Source organism: Gavialis gangeticus, unplaced genomic scaffold (assembly GCF_001723915.1).
Source record: "Gavialis gangeticus isolate Ggan-Ray unplaced genomic scaffold, GavGan_comp1, whole genome shotgun sequence".
NCBI classification, from domain to species: domain Eukaryota; kingdom Metazoa; phylum Chordata; order Crocodylia; family Gavialidae; genus Gavialis; species Gavialis gangeticus.
Genome location: NW_017729022.1, coordinates 147785342 through 147804351, shown reverse-complemented (window position 1 = coordinate 147804351; position 19010 = coordinate 147785342).

Genomic DNA, 19010 nt, shown 5'->3' with positions numbered 1-19010 from the left:
TTGTGCAAGGTTGTTAGGGTAGGAAAGAATTGTCTGGTGAAATAGGGTTCTGGAGACCTGAGTTCAGGTCCTGTTTTACTTACTGACTCCCTGTGTGCCCTTGGGCAAATTGCTTTTATCAAAGTTTCCATCCATAAAGGGGTAATAGTATCTTCATACCCCACAAACATATGTGAAGATAAAACACAATTATCATGGTAAGACACTTAAATACTAAGGTGATAAAGGTCACATAAATGCTGTATATAGTAGAGAACAAAATTACACCTTGAGATTGATTGAACATTGCCCATACCAGAAGATAGTCTTCACCTCATGCACCTATCAGGCCAGTTGCAAACCATGGAAAGGGTCTGATAATTTTTACGTTTCTACTTTGCTCATGAAAGCCATCAAGGGAATCCATTTTAATTATTAGCCTGGGTTTCAGTGAAAGTTTTTGTTCAGATTTCTGCCCAAAGTCTATCTATTAAAGTGTCTATTTTTAAAGCATATTGCTTAATACATGTTCTATTGAAAACTGGATAAAATGGATTTTGGAATATGGTGAACTTTAGAAAAACTGATTATTACGCAGTAAGGGTGATTAAGTACTGGAGCACGTTATCAAGGGAAGTGGTAGATTTTCCAATCTCTTTTTTTCTTCAAGCAAGCCTGGATGCCTTCCTGGAAGACATGCTTTAGTCAAACACAAATTATTGAGCTCAATACAGGGCTGATTGGATGATATTCCATGGCATGTATCATGCAGGATGTCAGGCTAGATGATCTCATGGTCCTTTCTGGCCTTAAGATCTATGGGTGTAGCCCATAGCTGTAGTTGCACTAGCTGCATTCTGCTTGGCACCAGGTAGAATTAATGACCAAATGTAAGCTAATACAAAATGTATGATGAAACATAAATCTGATGAACATGGAATCAAAAGCAAGCAGCAGTGTGTTGAGAGAGCTCTAGGAAAAAGACTACATTGCTGCCTTAGGTCAAGTAGAGGGAAAGTCAATTTATGACTAATCAAGTAGGTCTGTGAATGGCTGAAGGTTAGTGATAAGTGTGATTATTTGGTACAAAAACATGTGATTAGAACCAAGTGTGATTTTTTTTTTAAGTATTAAAGATGGAAATGTAGTGTACCTGTAATTATATCTGTCTAACTTAAAAGAATGAATGTAAAAGTGCAAGGTCATTCTGACCTTCTGGAATGAAAAGAAGAAAAAGAAATGTTATTTAGTATATTTTTATAGCTCCTTAACTAAGTTTTACTTCCCTGGAATGATATGACCTCTTAACTACTCCTTGCACAGGGTTGGGTCATGCTCTTCTTATTTTGTTACCAGAAGAAAGACTGTAGCAAATCATACACTCAATCTTCATGCTAATCACTCTCTGCTGGAAGCTATACACTAAAAAACAAACAAAAAATATTTCTGTAATATTCTTACTAGCTGGAGAGCAGAAAGACATAGCTAAAATGGGATTTATTTACATTTTTAAAGAAACAAAAATTTGAATATTATATATAAGAAGGGTAAACTCTGGGTAAAGAGTAGTCTTCTTCAGCTTTGGTTCAGCTCTTGGAAAGTCAGATCTAATCTCCTGAGCTCCCTCAGCCAGATTCTTTTGTGAGTGAGCATTGGTCCAGCTTTTCTTAATGGACATGCTTCCATTTAATCAGTGGAACTACTGCTGAGGATTAGCTGAGGATCTGGCCCAGTGACTTCAATTAGTTGTTATTTCTATTGCATCAGATTTCTAATTATATACCAGGCTACTCTGGTCTATAATTTATATACTTGGAGCAGAGTTCTCTCCTGTGCAGGGGACCCAAACAAAGCCTTGAGCCACGTACAGAGTGCTTAAATGCCTCACTGGTATGTGCTGGCTGTCTGCAGGATGGTGATTTTTTTGCCCATATTGCCTTGTATAAATACTATGCCAATGACCTGGATCTTTTACTGAAAAATATATAAGGAACTTTTGCATTCAAACAGCCCAGAAGGTTAAGAATATGATATTTCTGTTTCTTTATATGATCAGCAATATGATTTCAAAAAGTAAATCCTTGGACTACTGCACACACTTACATCTTGTCTCTAGGATTCCCTGTACAATAATTCTGCAAGTGAAGACAGCCAATTTCCATTTAACTGTAAAAACATCTGACTGTTTTTGTTTCTCAGTGGCTATCTGATTCCTGAAAACCAAGAATCCTTTGAAACCCATTATAGCTAAACAGTATTGCAGATTTGTGTAGCTAATTGGTGCTTAAATGAAACATAAGGTGATTTGCCTATGTGCCTACATACTTTCTGTAATAACCCTAAAGGGACTGATGGAGCAAAAGTATGTTATTGGCATAACCTGCTGGAATACATGCTTTGGTTGGTAGAGTCAAAGGGCTCTACACAAGCTATACTCTCTTCATGGGGGCTCTATGTGCTAGCGTAGAACTTCAGAAGTTTGAATGCTCTGAATTTGGGAAAATTTTGCTTCTGGAACTGAACTCTGAAGCGTGGACGTACCTAGCTAAGAATTTCAAAATACTCTTATTTTGAAAGTGCTGCCATTTCTTTTGTGAGGGGAATGATTATAAAGAAAAAAAAAGACACAAAACAACCCTAGACATGATGTACAAAAAAATTTGTAATAGGAAAGCTCTAATACTGCAAATTAGAATGTGCAGCAGGCCACTTCATAAGGGAGATGGAGGGATACAAACTTGTGAAAGGATTGGGTTGCATGGCCTGGAAAGAAAACGAAGAAGTTACTTTTCAAATAGTCTTGTGGCAACTGCCAGTGTTCCTTAACTGCTACAACCCATGTCATTATTTTGTTTAAAAAATAAAGCAACGTGGGTTTTGATTCAAACTTCATTAAACTGAACGAAGAATCCAGTGCCTTCAGTACAAGTTGAATTGGGTCCTCTGTTTCGAGCTCAGTTGAGAATCTTGCAAACAAAATAAGAGTGGAACTGTTCTGGTAATAAAGTATGTGCTTAGGAATGGGAAATCATAGCTGTATCTAGGCTAGGGGAGGGTCAAAGAAAACCAGTCTCCTTTTTTTCTATTTGGAGACCAATTATTGAATATTAAAACAATGATTTTAATTTTGTTTGTTTGTCTGATTTTTAGTTTATTTTTTAGTGTATCTAATTCAATTTTCAACATGCTGCAAAACCAAGTGATATCATCACAAGAGGATATATGGTATAATAGCCTATTTTAGCATTGACTGGTACCATCAGTTAAGTCATTTCAGTGCTAAAGGTGGCATTACAACCCAAATAGCAAGACAGGAATATAGTGTTTATATTGGTATTGGTTTCAGCCTTACTGATTGGCAAAGCACAGTCCCTCCTCTGGTAGCTGGAAGGTAGGTGGGAGAGGATTCTCAGTATGATTTTACATGGTTCAGCAAGAAGCATGCATTTTAATACAATAGGGGTCTCAGAAACATTGGACTGTGCCTTCTCTCTCATCATTACTGGTTACTTTCACAACTTGAAATAGCTGGCAGGAGATGCTCTGCTGCCCAGTCCAACATCCAGTCAATAAAGGTCTCCATAACATGGAGACAAGTGGAAAGGATGGAAAACAGTGAGGACTCAAGGGATCAGGTTAGGAAACAAACAGGCTGCATGTGAGCAGAGAAGTTATCATGGAAGCAACCTGTTGCCAGTAGGGGAGCTGGCAGTAGCAGTGGTAGGAGCATACAGTGCAAAGGGCTTGCAAAAGAAGAAAAATGGCAGCACCACTGCACAACTGGATGGCATAAAGACAATGTGGATAGGCTGCAACAGGATTGGGAACTGAAGTCCTGAGCTTAGGCCAGGAAGTAATACCAACCTAGTACTTTGTTACCTCTGAGAGAGGGATATATTGGATGATTTAAGCTTAGAAAGTTCTCTAAGGCAAGTACCTTTTATTGGGTTGAGTTTGGAGGAATTAATCTTCAGCTGGAAGTATCAAAGTCATTGTGTTTGATCGCTACTGATGCACTTTATTCCTGCCAGCTCTAATAAAATTGTTTGTGGGAACGTTATAAGTATTAGGGGGGATTTGTGAAGGGCTAGAGACTGTGCTAGCCTACTAGCCATAGCGCCAGTCACACCTGCCTCCAAGCTTGTGTTAGACACGTTATACTACTGAGCATCTAGATGAAGCAGGTATCAATTGCTGAGCCACAAGAGTAGGATTGTATCCAATATTCCCAACTTGTGTGAGCAAGAAGGGACACAGTTAACAGACGTGCAAATTTTGATGGGGCAAGGTGTCAGGAAGAGGTCTGTGGATAGCAATGAGTAATCCTGATTTCCCAACTGTTTCACTAAATCTGGAGGGAGGCAAAAGTCCCTATATAGCTGGAAGGATGTTGTGGTTTCCTGCTGGCTAGAGCTATGTATTGTGTTGAGGCCTTGCTACACAGTAATTTGGGGTGGTTCCTGGAGCCCTTAACACCTGGAGAATCTTCACATTAACACCTGAAACTGGTTTTAAGTGCTTGTTATGTGGCTTAAAGTGGTATCACTCCAGGGCAGGATAATTTTTTATTCGTTTTTCCCAGTTTGTGTTACCCTAACGTTTAGCCACTCTAGGCTACGTCTTCATGTAAATACCCTACCTTCCCTCTTTCCCCACTGGCCCAGACTGGGCTCACAGCACCCCTGCCCTCCCCAGCACCCTACATCCTTGCTCACCGACCCTTCCCCTTCCGTCCCCATCCTGCTTGCTTGTAACTGCTGGCATAGTCTGTCCAGGGGGAGCAGGCAGGGAAGGGTTACCTTGGGTGAGCTCAGCCTTGAGAAAAGCGGTAGCTTGGAAGTGGCAGCTGGGCAGGCAAGTTAACCCTTCCCTGCCTGCTCCCTTGGGACAGACATCCAGGCAGCTATGAGTAGGTAGGAGTGGTGGGCGAAGTGGTGAACCTTGAGGGGCAGGGTGGGGAGCCCTAGGGGAAAACTGGGGGAGCTCCAGGGGGTGGATGGGAAAGGACACTTCTTACTTTTTAGTCCTCCAGGTCCTTGCTGGTTTGAAATGTGACTACTGTACTCAGAACTTGACCTACCACTAACACAGATCAACATTTGCGCGACTCACAATGTAAGGTGTAACAAGGCCCTTGGAGCTCAGGTGCTTATAGATTTGGGAGCTCAGGCCCATTTGAATGCAGAATTCTTAGCTATGATATATTTGATCATTACCAAGTAGTGACCTGGAACAAAGGTCAATGATCAGAGCACTCCATCAATCCTGGGTGGGAGGTGGGGAGAGAGGTGTCAGGGGCAGGGAGGTAAGTAAGCACAGTGCTACCCATTAAATAAAAAACAGAAATCCTTTTCTTTCTGGAAGAATATATATTTTAAATAAATGTAGCAGAGCTGCTACCATCCTGCAGAGCCAGGGACACAGGAGAAGGTATCTATGCATATTAATAACAACAAAAAATGATGGTATTTTAATATGTTAAAAACCCATTTTATAATTGCAGGGCTCCAAGTTGCTCTGTAGTATTGATTAATGTGCACCTCAGGTGTTCTGAAGGTGGGAGTTTATTTCTCACACAATGCACCATTATTCAGCAGTGCTGCACAGTCCATTGAGCCTCATTGCTTAATTAATGTGTCTTCCTCCCCTACCCACTACCCCTCTCCCCTGGGGTTTATGTGTATCATGCAACCATATCATTATGTGTATCATGCAGCCATAAATACTCTAACAGTCCCACTCTCTTTGAAATCAATGGGAATTTAGCATTGATTTTGATGGGAGCAAGACCATTCTGTAAAAAGTACCATAGGTCTGATATGAGTAATAAGGACTTTCAAGTAGGAAAAGTGTCAGTGAGAGTATAACTGGAAAGATTACAAAATAATGTGGAGAATGCAAAAAAGGCACAAGAGCAAGAAAGATAGAGGGTAAAATGAAAATTGGACAAGAGGTGAACATAAATAAGAAACATCTCAAATAGATAACAAGAAGTGAATAAGGCAACAGGGATTTCTTGGAATGAAAGGGTAATTTTATAACGGGAGACAGATATTGCTGAATAAATAAATGAATGATGCGTCTGTTTTTCACAAAAGAGAATGGCTAAAATTCAATATATCAGACATAGATGCATTTTCTAGGGTAGCAAGAAGAAAATCCACATGGTGCAGGACAAGGCCATGCAGAAATAACTCCACTGAGAAATTCAGCAAGAAGTGGGAAAAGTTGGACACATTTAATGGATTTACAATGCTTAGAACTTCTTTTGAGAACAGAGCGCTTCCAACAAGAAAGAGGAAGGGAGGCACATGGCCCACTGGACAGCACACAGACCTGGAGCCAAAGTACCTAGTTTATTCTTGGTTCTGTGACCTCGGGCAAAACTATTCATTTCTCTGTTTCAGTCTCCTAATCTGTAAACAGCAGAGGATGATATGTAGCACTGTAGCACTGAATGAGTTCTGTGGATAAAAATTGTTGGAGACAGTCTAAATATGATTATGTAACATTTACAAGCTGGCTAGAGAAGATTTAGGAGGGTATAGAGTTGTAAACCAGATTTTGGCAGTGGGCAAAACAAAATGCTGAAAACAGAAACGGTAGTATAGGGTGGGTAATGAAGCTCTCTGTTCCATACTGAGTGAGTTAACTGAGGCCAAACAGCAAATCAAATGTCCAAAAAGAAGAATCATTTTGAGTGACAGGTGTGGAAGTGGGGGCGGTGGGACTACAGCACTGGTCAGACTGCCTACAGAAACACTGTTAGAAAGGTTGTTCTGGCTGGCAAATGCATGGCATGATGTGGACGACTAGACACTGCCTTTTTCCTGCCTTGCCAATGTTCACTGCTTCTAGCAGTTTCTCAGATGAGTCAATAGTACTTCCCAGTCTTCAACTGGGTCATGGAGGGCACTTTCCAGGATGAAGGATTCTGCAGTGTTAGGAATGAATGAAATGGATTGGTACTGTGAACTAAGGCTGTGTGAAACAGTACTATTTCATTTTGACTTCTGTTTTGCTATTTTGAAGGGACAGTGTTTCATTTGGTTGTTTCATTTTGAAGCCCTGTTCTGTTTTGTTTTGTCAAAACTGTTTTGCTGTTTTGACACATTTCACCCATGGGCTATAATGGGGAATAATGAATATGTCTATAACCTTGTCATTTTTTGCCTGATTTAGATGAAAATTGCAGGGGTGGTAGCCCCTTCTGAGGGCGCAAAGCCTGCCAAGTTTCAAGGAGATAGGGGTAGGGGTGTTTGTGAAAGTGCACCTCAAAAAGTCAAAAGCAAAACTTGTGTCACTTGCCGGCAGCGGCAGCCTTCTGTCATCCTGCATGCAGATCTGGGGGCCCGCATCCCCAGGAGGGCTCTGGGGCTGGATTCCTCCTGGGGGTGCAGGCCCCAGGATCTGTATGAGGGATGGCAGGAGGCTGCCACTGCCACCTGGGGCCAGTGACAGCAGCAGTCTTCCCAGTGCTGGGCACAGCCCACACACAGCGCTAGGAAGACTGTTGCTGCCACTGGCCCCAGGCAGCAGCAGCAGTCTCCTGTCATTGTGCACACAGATCTGGGGTCCTGCACCCTAAGGAGGGCTGTGGGGCTGTGCTGGACTCCTTCTGGGGGTGCAGGCCCCTGGATCTGCGTGTGGGATGATGTGAGGTTGCTGCTGCCACCTGGGACTGGCACTAGGCACAGCCTGTGCTGGAAGACTGCTGCTACTGCTGGCCCCAGGCAGCAGCAGCAACCTCCAGTCATCCTGTGCACAGATCTGAGGGCCTGTGCACCCCGGGATGCCCACACATGCTGGCAACACTGGGTGGGCAGGTGGTGGGGGCTACAGTGAATTTTGGGGAGGCAGCAGCCCCCTTCCATTGCTGTGGCTTGCCCTGAGCACCAGGGAGAGCCCAGTGCTGCCCCTGCTGCAGCCCCAGGAGTGGTGGATGTCACCTGCCTGCAGCCACTGGGCTGTGCCACGCCAGGGGGTTCGGGGCACGATGCAGCCCAGTGACTGCAGGCAGTTATGATCTGCTGCTTCCAGGGCTGCAGCAGGGGTGGCACTGGGCTCTTCCCGGTGCTTGGTGGCAGCACTGGGAGGGCAGGTTGAGCGCCATGGGGCTGGCAGAGCCACTCGGAGTGCAGTCCTTGCTCTCCCCATCTTCTGCCACCGAGCTGTGCTCCGAGCAGCTCAGCCAGCCCTGTGGAGATGAGCCTGGTGGTGGGAGGTGGGGGAGTGCCACTGGCCAGGGCTGTGCTCAGAGCTAGCTAGGGCTGTGCTCCAAGAGACTCTGCCAGCCCCATGGAGCTCAGCCTGGTGGCAGGGAGTGGTGGGAGAGCTAGTTGCAAAGCCACTCAGAGTGCAGCCCTGGCAAGCACAGCCTGGCGGTGGGAGGCTCTGTAGCCTCACAGAGCTGAGCCTGGTGGTGGGTGGCAGGGGAGAGCCACTGGCTAGAGCTGTGCTTGGAGCTAGGGCTGCGCTCAGAGCAGCTCTGCCACTGGCTCCCCCGGCACCTCCTGCCACTGGGCTGCTTCGAACCTTGAAATGTTTTGAAACTTTCAGAATGGTTTGGGTGCCCTCATTTTGTTTTGAAGCTGTTTCGATGCCTTTTGTTTCATTTCATTTTTGCTGTTTCGAGCTCGAAATGCATCAAAACAGCTTCGAAACAACGCACTTGTTGAAATTTTGCACAGCCCTACTGTGAACCCTCTCCAGGAAGCCCGAGTAATTCGATAGTTTTATCTCTGAAATTTCCCTGGGGGCCTTATTACATCAGTCTGCTAACTGTCACAGCTCTATCTTGTTCTATGGAATTACAGAATTCATTTACAATCAAGAGATGACCAGGCAGCTAGTGTTTCTGAATCTTGTCAGCCATTATATGTGTGGAATGAATTAGTCTCAATCTAGTCTTATATGTAGATGCAAATGCTGGCTGGGAAGTACTGGCTGGGGCTGACCCAAGGACTTGCTTGTTGGGAGGGGTTAGGAAGGGAAAGGGAAGTTGGAATTCTCAAATTTCTCGGTACTGTTTGGGGAATCCTATTCTTAGGTTGCTTGTATGTTTATTGTAAGCCATGCTGAGCATTTTGGATAAGTTGGGATATAAAGCTAAACAATATAAATAAATAAAATAATAATAAATTAATGTACAGTAGGACATTCTTTTGCTATTATACTATAGGAAAATTTCCTCTAATGCATATTTGATGATATTATATCTAGTTTATGGCCAAATGCCTGAAAAGACATTTTAAGTACAGCTGAAGGATGCAGTAGGTCTTTGAGAGAACTGTGAAATTCAGGGAGTACAAGACCCTGAACTCAAACATAAATTATTTTGTATGAGTCAAGGACTGGTAAGAGTGATGTTCTTTTTGTATGGTACTTAATGAATATTGAGAAAGAGCAGGAGAGTGTGAGGAATCTGTAAAGAGTCTTGCTGGTGATGGTCATGTGGCCACAGCGTCACACAATTTAAAAAACTATACGCATAGATTAAAGAAGGAATAAATTGCCCTGAAAGTTTGTAGCTTAATATAGCAAGTGGCAAAAATTAAATTGATAAGTCTATACAACAGGGATACTTTTTAATTTAACTTGCTTTTCAACTGACAGACGTCCTCAGTTCCATATAAATCAAAAGTATGCAACTGGGCAGGTCACACTGAAGTTTTTAAAAATAATAAGTTAGCAGTTGCAGGGAGGGGAATGAAAGCAAATGACAAAATCCTAGCCGTGTAGGCTCCTTTTATGTAGCTCAAGGAAAGATACAGTGAGTGCTGTTAGTGCAAGTCAGCCCCAGGTATCTTATCAAAGTTGGAGTATTTATACTTCAACATTTAAAAAAAAATAGTGTATATCTTTTTTTATATGTAGTAAAGTGTTGTTAACCACTTTGATTTACAGTCCAACTCTGTTTCCTACAATCTGCCTTCCAAATGACTTATAGCCCAATCCTGTGACTTGCTCTATGCCTTATGGAAAAGATCTGAGAACCTTCAGCTCCCACTATACCTGATGGGATTAAAAATTTTGCAGGAAGGACTCAGCCAACAGCAAGCACGGGCCATTGGTATTTTAAGACAGTGGGGGCCAGGCAGCCTTTCTGGGGAGGTGGGCCATACCCTCTTCGAATACCACTCCAATCCCTTTTCCCTGCCTGATCTGCTCTGCCTTCTGCTTCCTGCCCTGTTTGCTGCTGTGCTCCCTGCCCCTACCCTGATCTGTCATGTGCCATGCACAGGGGCTGCCTGTGCCACTTGTACCTGTTTCACAAGTTGTATACCCCTGTTCTAAGAGGATTTCTTTCATGGCAAGCTCAAGAGGAAGCAGAGAGCAAGATGCTAGATAAGGGACTAGAGAATGCAGGGGAACCTCTTTTTACCTGTGCTCTTGCAAATTGAATTGGGTGTCAAATACAGTGGCTGTTCTGATGCGTCTGTAATATTTGACTTATACCTTTCTGAAAAAGGAGGTCCAAAGATCATAGTTCCATAGTTGTTAGGGGCTGGAAGGGACCTTACAGATCATCGGGTCCAGCTCTCCTGCACTTGGGCAGGAAAGACTGCTGGGATCAGATGACCCCAGCAAGATGGGCGTCAAGATGCTTTTTGGAGATTGCCAGGATGGGTGACTGTGCCACCTCTGTGGGGAGCCTGTTCCAAAACCTCAGCACTCAATTTGTAAAGAAATTTTTACTTATGTCTAGCCTGTAGCAATCCTCAATCAGCTTGTGCCCATTATTTTTTGTCCTCCCTGGGGGTCCTTGGTGAACAGATGCTCCCGCAGGCCCTGATGTAGGCCCTTGATACATATAGGCTGCCACCAAGTCCCCTCTGAGTCTTCTTTTCTCCAGGCTGAACAGTCCCAAGTCTTTCAGCCTCTCCTCATATGACCTGGTTTCTAGGCCTCTAATGGGGTGTGTGGTCCTCCTTTGGACTCTCTTGAGCTGCTCCACATCCTTCCTGAAATGTGGTGCTCAGAACTGGATGCGGTATTCCAGCTGCGGTCTCACCAAGGCCAGGTAGAGGGGGAGGATGACAACCTTAGCCTTGAGATGCCTCAGTAGATGCATGCTCAGTAGTTGCATGTTTGATTAGCTCTGTCAGCTACGACATTCAACTGGTGGCTCATGTTCATTTTGTTGTCTATCACGACACCGAGGTCTCATTGAGATGTAGTGCTAGCAAGCGTAGCACTGCCAAGCCTGATCAAGTTAACTTTTTTTATTCCTAATTTTCTATTTTCTCACCTCAAGGGGGCTGCAGCAGGCACCATCTACAGACTAAATTAAATGGAAATGTACACTCCCTTCAGCGCAGACTTGCAGCCTTCTTTCACAACTTGCTTATTATCCCTGCATTTGATTCTGAAACTTCCTGCATTAAAAAAGGACTATAAGAGTTTAGTACTGCAATTCTTTTGTACTTTTCTAGTGTTTACAATTAATATGTTTTACAATTACCTTTAAACACTCTTATAGTTCAAATTTGGTTAATTTGCTGTTCTGCCTACCTGTAGAGGCCTTTCTTAAAGTCTTGTGATTCTGTGTTATTTACTGAGGTTAATATCTACCTCCTAATCTATTATAAATGTTAATGCTATGTAGAAATAGGCCCAATCTTAAAATTCAGATCTAGGTCTGCAATCCACTGATAACACTGGTATAAAGGATAATTCTGGCTTCATTTTTTTCTTGAATACATCATGGCTAAGTTTTCTGGTGACTTCCATTTGTCTCACCAAAGGAGAGAATTAAAGGTGAGTGACCAGTACAAACAAGGATTGTTTGGGGTCTTTCCAGTCCACATGCATTTAGGGCCATATTCTGACACCCTTGCTCATGTTGAATGGAGCCTTATTCCATGTATAATCCTGTTGACTACAGCAGGACTGGTTGTGGAGAAGCTGCTATTCAGCATTTCTGAAAATGGCCCTTAGAGATGAATCATGTGTTATTGCCATATTTACACATGCATTTTAAATATTCCTGATAGAGGTATTACATACCTTCACTACTGATGGAGGAAGAAATATTAGAAAAAAGCAGATCATTTATCTTTGAAAAGAAACATTTTGGCAAAGATCTGGTTACAGCTCCAAGAACGTTTTTTTGTGTTGCAGTAACAAATCTTTCATAAATGCAGGCATTGACATTACATCTCTGTTAGGGTAATTTACTCCCCACAGTAATTTTGACTTAGAGTGATGTTTTAATCATCCTTTCAGTGTTTATTGATGAGGGTTCTCTGCAAAAGATGAGAAGATTAATTTTTGGTGAATTTAGAACAATAACAGGGAAGTGATCACACACTAAAACAAATTAAGAAGTGTAATAGGTATAATAAAAGGCCAACTAATATTTTCTTGAACCCACAAATAACTGCAGTGCTAATAGTGGTACATACACACAAATTCCCATCAAGTTACTATTTATTGGAAATTAAGTAGGCAGATGTTTCTTCTAAGTGGCACTGTCAAGACAAACTCATTCAGAAAAGCTAGCTGCTTCTTTTTACAACATATGAGGTAAATGTGAATAATTTGCCTGTTATTCCCCATATTAAAATGTATCATGTTATCACAAAAACTGCACACACCCATAAATAATACCTCTCCTCAGTAACCACCCTCTGGGAATAAATTTGTAGTTCCCCAAGCATCACCAGCTACCACCTGGTAAGCATGCTGAGAAGACTGGCCTCTTATTGATCCTTTGATCGAGCTTTTCTTCCACACAGTGGGATAACTTTCTTGCAGATTTATTAACCTTCACATCATAGAGGAATCTGCCTTAGGAGCAAATATACCGTCTTTCACTGCAGCAGTTTTCTGGCTGCAAGCTACGAAGAGTGTCCTGTAAGATTCAAATTACATCTGCAAACAACTGGAACCTCTATTTCTTTGACAAACGTGACAGAGCCTCCACCGCTAGCATTCACCTAAAGCTAAGTGACAAGCATCCAAACCCAGAATATCACTGTGGAAAAGTGCTTTGATGGGTAAGATGACTTGCAGGCTGGTATGTTATGCTCTCTTAGGCAGTCTTCCTTCAGTTAAATGCTCACCAGTCAAATGCTAAAAGGATGACACAAGCAAGTTTTGCTAGTCATTCCTAGACACTGACAAAAAGATGTTCTGCAGAAAAAGATCTTGGCTAAATGCCTTGCAGAGTGTTCATTTAGCCAAGAATGTATTATCTAACAGATTAGTTTCTTTAGCATGAATCAAATTTAACTCAGATCTGAGATGAAGCCTGCAGCCCTGCTATCATGGGCTATGCTTCTGTCAGGTCTTATAAGCTAAGGCTGGGTGGGTCTGCTCAGTATGTGGCTGGAAAACCTCTAAGGTAAGCCCAAAGTGTTGCAGATAGAGATGAGTGATTCTTCCCTTGGAGTCAGTTCTGACTCTACTGTCCTTGTCTGCTTGTATTGTTCTTGCTGTCCTGTGGATAAGCCATGAAATTGAGGGGCTGAACATGTTGATACTGAAGTTCTCAGAGTAGAAGTAACCATCCAGACAACAGAGCCAAATTTCTCTTGGCTACTTGAAGTCCCTTGGGTATATACCTTTATCCCAAACACAGATAGTTTTATTTTTCGCTGTGTGACCTAAACCACAACAGAATGTTGCAGTGTGCTGTGAAACAGCAGCTGCATTGGGTGTAGCACATGTGTATCATTCTGGTCAGATCCAAATCTGGTGAAAAATGTTGAGATTCTACTGAATTCAGTGGAGCTTTGCCAGTCTACAATAGCTGAAGATTTGCCCTGCTGTTACATTTGGGCCAGATCAAAAAAAGAATGTATGCAATTAACATGGGACTTGAATGTACCTAAGGGAGTGCCTTAAGAGGACTATCCATCCCTCCTGTTGATATAGTACTACTCTGCAGAGAAGCATCCAAGATTTGTGAGGCCAGTTGGTGAGAGTACAAGAGGAATTTTGACTCTGTAGCCTGGTGAGTTGGGCACTCATCTGGGAAGCCTGGACTGGAATCTCACTTCCTAAGATTATGTCTGTTTTTATCTAATGGCCATTTCATGTAAATTCAGCAAATTAAATTAATTCTGGTCCTGGGGACCAGAACCCAGGATCCTTTGTTCCTAAGTGAGTGCCCTAGTTGCTCAACTGCAGTCATCTTTGCAAAGAAAGCAGAGAGTCCTGCTCAGCTCTTTGAAAAAAATGTTTTTAGGTGTCTGTCCTCAGAATAGGATTCTGGGATCTGGAGAAGGACGTCAATTTACCTCCTCCCCCTTTGGGGCTTAGAGTTTCCCATTGGCTAGCTCTAGGTGTCTCTTAGTTCAGCATGTCAATTTTTTGAATTGCCCTTCTGGGGCACCTACATCTCTCCATGTACTGCAGAGGGAGCCCAGGAACCTAGTTCTGGGGTCTGGATTTCACTCTAGGGGCTGGGTATCTAAAAAGGTAGACATTGCAGTGTCTTGCCTGTTAGGAATCTCAGTCTTTTGTTGAATCTAGTCCTTTGCTAAGCTCCTAGAACTTTTTAGGACTTAAAACCCCACATGAAATTAAAATATTATTAGTTACAGTACAGTGACTTTTTATGCAACTGACAAGCCTTTCTTTTATTGTTGTTTCTAAATGTTCAATGGAATTCTGCCCAAAGGCATTATTTTCATGGTCTGAGAAATGAAACCATTGGGACTGATGATGTTGGTACGTAATTATCCACTCCCCCTGTGTCACTATTAGTCCTGCTCCAGACAGTGTGTGCAGCTGGCTCTTGTTCTAGACAGCGTATGGCTATGAATTGGGGATAATGATATCTACTTATTTCACAGGGGCATTACAAGGCTAAATTGTTTTACAAGGTGTTTTGAGATACTCGTGTGAAACACACTATAGCGAAGCAAAATATTAATCTTTTTGTTGATGCACAGGGTCTCCTTGAATTGATGACAACAATAATTGAAGAATCAAAACCCATTCAGGTAATTGAAGGACAATGCCAATGATTGGTTGATGAATGAACAATGCAAATTACTAATGCGCTCCAGTATTTGCCTCCAGGGAGAACAATATTATCTTTCTAAACCCCCAAAGCTTTCCTTACATCAGACGTTTGTGTCATGAAAACATTTGCTTGATAGTCACAAAATATTTTCTGAGCTCTACTTGAGTTGAATCATTTCTTTTCCAGTGCTTTGAACAGAAGGGATGTAAAGTATGCTCATATGCTCCTGCAGAAGTCTTAAATGGAAAGAACTGTGCTTCTTTTTTGGCATAGTCTGCTGAGAATGGACTTCAGTGTACATATGTTGATCACAATAAGATTAACATTATCCAGCCAGTGCATAATACACAGGTAGAAGTGGTACATCTAAATCTGCTGTGTTAATGTAGGCATGGCCCCAGGGTTTAATTTTGGAACTTTCATTTCCTTGCTCTATATTCCGCTGCTATTAACTTTAAACGCTTTTTTCTTTTTGCATGAGGAAGGATTATGCATGGCACTGACACCTTATTACCTAGCTCAGGTCCCTGATTGGCCGAAACTTAACAATCTTTACTAGTTGGGTTAAAGCATTAAAAATGTCTTTTGATAAATGATCTGAAAGGGAAATGGAGTGGATGGCTGTTAGGCCGCTCTCAGTATGAGGCTTTGCAGAGAGAGAATAGCTTCAGTAATGGCTTTTAGAGTTTTATTTATAATACCACATTATTTAGCAGAGATTGGTGAACTGGTATAGTTGAATTAAGAATCTTTAAGGAACCTAGTTCCACACCCTGAAATGAAACCCAAAGATGAGCTGTTTTTAAAGCGTTATCCTCTCTTTTTGTTGTAGATGTTGTTGAGGGGATGTCAGTTCATTGCTGCTACTGATGCCTCAGATTTGACTCAGGGGTGATGCTGTAGAAGGCATGGTGCTTGTGTTAGCTTCAGATTTTCTCTCTCAGTCCTGTGCTCCACAGTCACGTTCACTGTGCTGACCCACCATTGAAAAATTCAAGTGCCCAAAGCTACCATCTACAGCGAGAGCTCTTGAAATGGCTTATAAAGGTTCAATTACTATTTCTTGTCTGTTGTGTCACAAGGAAGTTAGATTGAGAATTTCTAATAGGCTCATTTGAATTTATGTCCATGGAACAACAGGTTGAAAACTGATGCTTCCACATGCACACTGCGGAGGAAAAGTTGCAGAGTGCCTTCCTCTCCACCCCCTGCCCCCCATCCCAGGCACCAGAGCAGAATGGGTAGAGCCTGGGGAGTTTGGATCTGGAGAGTATAATCTCCAACATCTGCCAAATAACATGTGGTTCATGGGACAGGGTAGGAGAATGTTAGACTTCTGTTCCCCCATGAATACTGGAAAGCCAGCAATTCAGAGAGCAATTGCTACATGCTTTAAAAGAATTGTAGTAGTAACCATTGTTAAGGCTCCTGAGGATACCACCTAGTTGCTACACCTGAGCACCTCCTTTGAAACAGTTCTCAGAGACAACATTTAGCCCCAAACATGCAGGTTCCAGTTTGTTCTTAGGGCTAAATACAGACTGTTAAAAAGCCCAAGGCTGAATTGTTTCAATATTTGCAGGTTTCAGTAAACTGCCTAGATTGAACTGATAAGAAAGTGACCTGACATTCACTTTTTGAACTGGAAAAGCAGCCAGACACCTGCAGTGCCCCATACCAGGCACCAGGAGGTGCTAGAGAGTGCATCCCAGACTGCCAGCCACTGGGAAGCTAGGAGACTGGGGATTCCCCTGGGCAGCTGAGGAGGGAGTGTGGCGGGACCCCCTGCACTGGACCCTCAGTCAGAGTCTCCTGAGCACCAGGGAAGCGGGGAGGGTGGAAGCCCTCAGTGGGGCATTTCTTCCCTTCTTCCCCCCTTCCCCATGCTGGGGATCTGGTTCCCCTAGCCACACTCCCTCCTCAGCTTGGTCTGGCTGAGGAGGGAGTGTGGGGGGAACCCCACTAAATCTGCACTGGACCCTTAGCTGGGGTCTCCCTGGTTTGGGGGTAAGAGGGGAAACCTGCAGTGGGGCATTTATCCCTCTCTTCCCCTCCACCCTCTGCACCCAGAGCCAGGCCAGTCAGCCAGCCATGACCCCTCCTTGGCTGACTGGCTAGCTGAGGAGGGAGTGGGGGGAGTGGGGGCCCAGTTCCAGACCCCCAGCCAGCTGTGCTGGGAGCAGGAGTGGGGGGAGAAGCCCCTAATAGATGCCTTTTTCCCCCTGCACTTCCTCCTCAACCTGCTGTCTGAGGAGGGGGCATGGTCAGGTGGTCACTGCAGCTCCTGGCTTGGGTGGGGTGAGCAGAGCCCCTGCTGCGAGCTTCCCTGCAGCCAGGACCTGTGACAGTCACTCAGCTACACCCTGTCCTCAGCCAGAAGGCTGGCTGAGGAAGGATTGTGGGGGAAAAGCCCCACCCCCAGCTCCATAACCCCAGTCAGGCTGTGCCTGGTGTATGGGGACAGAAGCTCACAGTGGCGGCTGTTTTCCCCCCATTCCATGGGCGACTGGTGCCATCTTAATCAGGGGAGGCATGTGTTCCCCCAGCGACCAGTCAGCAACTGTGGGGGAGGTCCCCATGGTCAATCTCACTGACTGGGGGAGGGTCCCCTCGCTTCAGCCACTTCCGGGAGCGCGGCTGGTCAAGGAGTGCACCGGCGCTCTCAGGGGGTGCACAGGCATCCCTGTGCACCCCCTATGCATCACTGCTGACCCCCTTCCTTCTCAGTTGGCTTGCCAGCCAAGGAGGGGTTGTGGCCTGATGATCGCCCTGGCTCCTGGCTTGGGTTTCAGGGAAGCTCATGGTGAGGTCTTTACTCCCACCACCTGAGCTGGGAGCCAGGAGCTAGGCAGTGGGCAGGCTGAGAAGGAAATTGGGGCAGCCACCCTCTACTTCCCCCTCCCCCCACTACCATTCCAGACCCCCAGCCAGGCTGTGCCCAGCACAGAGGTGGAGCCCACCGTGGGGTCTTTACTCCCCCCACCCAAGCGGGGAGCCAGGGTGATCACCCAGCCACACTGCCTTCCCAGCTGGTATGTAGGCTGAGGAGGGAGTAGGGGGAAAAAATGACCCACTCTCCCAGCTCTGGACCCCCAACTGATCTGTGCCCTGCATGGGGGGAATCTGCAGTGGGAGCTTTACTCTCCCCACCCCAGCTGGGAGCTGGGCCCATTCCCCCAGCCAAGGCTGTGGTGGGCTGGGGTTAGGGAATCCAGCTCCTAGCTACCTGGGATGGAAAAGCCCTGGCTTATAGCTGGGGATGGGGCTGCCCTGCTCTGCTGCAGCAGAGCACACAGTCCAGGGATGTACAGCATCCTGGCATGCTGGATGACTGTGAGTTAAGTTGAATCCGGAGGGGATCTGGGATATAAGTTCCATAAACTGATTTGACCTATATCAGTTAAGTCTGATACTACATACATCCAGGTTTATTTTAAATCAGTTTCAGCCATTTTGAAAACAGTTTAAGTGCACTGAACTTCTGTTCTGTTGCAGATTTAAACCAGTTCTCGATCACTTAAACAAGTTTATATGGAACTTCTGTCTCTAGCCTAAGTGGTTATTGTGTGGCAGGCTGAAGCAGGGGGTGCCATTTTGTCTGTGTAGTTAGGTACCATCCTTGGGGCCAAGCAGTCAAGAAAATCTATGTAAGAGTTTAAGATTAAATTTGGAAACAAAGGCTAACATTTTCAAAAGCCAGTAGTTGATTGTGGGAGGTCAACATGAGACACTGTATAGGAGCCTAGTTTTTAGAAAGTATTTGATTACCCATTCTGTGAAAATCAGTTCCCTTTGCAATGTATCCAATTGAGTTTCGAAGAATAAAACAGAAAAATTACTGGTCACCTCTGAAAATCTTATAATAGCTTTGAGAAGACATAATTATTTTCTTTGTGAAAACATATTATTTCTTGTAATTTTCAATCAAGCGATTCCTTCTTTATAATGTATTATAGTAATAGCTTTGGAATGGGTAGTGAACAATAATTGGCCAGATAGTTACATCGCTGTTTTGATATAGAATCATAGAATCATAGAAGTAGGGTCGGAAGGG